Source organism: Nicotiana sylvestris, chromosome 1, assembly GCF_000393655.2.
Source record: "Nicotiana sylvestris chromosome 1, ASM39365v2, whole genome shotgun sequence".
Taxonomy (NCBI): domain Eukaryota; kingdom Viridiplantae; phylum Streptophyta; class Magnoliopsida; order Solanales; family Solanaceae; genus Nicotiana; species Nicotiana sylvestris.
In genome coordinates, this window is record NC_091057.1 from 157654188 (window position 1) to 157655702 (window position 1515).

The following is a 1515-nucleotide window of genomic DNA, read 5'->3' on the forward strand; positions in this document are numbered from 1 at the left end:
CTGAATTTCTCTATCTTAATTCTTCAGTTAAGATTTTTAGTTTTATACTTTAAAGAATTAATTGTTTAGATTTTTAGTTTTTCTATTTGTTTCTTTTGTTGCATTGGTTCTTTAGTATTTACAAGATTACGATTTTTTTTTCTATTCATTATGTCCGCCCGCAGTGAGATAGTTAGTAAGATTAGATTATTGAATATTTTATTTCTTACTCCTGCTAACTTATAACTTTGAAATTTGAGATCATATTGGGATTTTCAAATGTAAATAAAGAAAGTTTTCCTTTTTAGTTGAAATTTAATCCATCTTTTCTTATGAGCTAAAATTCAGTTCCTTTCTCTTAGAAGTATGATCACGATTTCTACAATAAACATATTTTTTTTTGAATATTTTTTATTCTTATCGGGTAAACCGATAAGGATCGATAACCGACAAATCGATACCCGATAACCGATTTTTTATCGGTCTGGTTATTAGTTTTATAAACCGACAACCGATATACCGAACCGATAATATTTACAACCGGGCCGAACCAACCGATACTCGCCCCTAAGTTGAATGGTGTTAATATTTTTAAGAAAGTACAAAAATCAACAAAAAAAATGTCACATGAATTGAGAAATATGTTTTATTTGCAAGCGAAGCGAAGATTACAAAAACAAAAATTGTGAAAAAGATATAAATAGGGAAAAATGGGAGGCCAAACACTAAAACTAAAGTAGGTAAATAACACTTATACCCCTTTATAATAAAGCAATAATGTCTCAGTGGCTAAAACTCTCCAAAAAAGGGACTTCATGCATGAATTTGAATGCTGCCTAATTGGCTTTTGCTACTTAGTATTAATTATATGACCAAAAAAGAAAGTAAAAGTAATGGAGTAGTAAATAAAAGCAGGTCTTTAAAACTTTGATTGAAGCGCATCGATATTTTTGTAAATTTTTCGTTATAAAGGAAACAATGTGGACAATCAATTTTGTACAAAAAAAATTAAATTGAAAAACATCCTTTATTATATTTGTTGGAAATATTTAAAAAAACGGACACGATTTGCAAGATGGGAAAGTAGGTGTAGGACAAACGTTTCAAAGATTTACAAATTACACGTAACAAAATTGGTATTAACTCTTTTGGGCGTGAAAAATAAACAAGGAAAAAAAAATCCGACCTACCGGATTCGAACCAGTGACCTAAGGATTTCAGCAGACATACTACAGTCCTCCGCTCTACCAACTGAGCTAAGGTCGGTTGTTGGTCACGTAGCAAATTTTATCATCTATGTATCCAATACTATTTGGTTCCTTAGGCGCTGAAAATTTACCTTTATTTAGTTGGTAAAGTTAGAAGAAAAGTAAATGTGAACAAATTTTAAGAGGACAGGAAGCTAATTAATTTTGAAATTCAAGTCAAAGATTAAGTGGAAAATGTGAGTGTTCATGTACTGTAAGGGCGACGATGTCAATATACTATGACATAACAATCTACAGGCACCAATCCATTTAATTTAAGGTTGCAATC

General features: G+C 30.6%; 1 non-coding gene across 1 annotated transcript; it reads right to left on the minus strand.

Moving 5' to 3' along the window:
* Positions 1-1159: 1159 nt before the first annotated feature.
* Positions 1160-1245, minus strand: TRNAY-GUA (transfer RNA tyrosine (anticodon GUA)). Its single transcript is given in 2 exon segments — positions 1160-1195; positions 1209-1245. It is a non-coding gene; the product is annotated as a tRNA-Tyr (tRNA).
* Between the last annotated feature and the right edge of the window lie 270 nt (positions 1246-1515).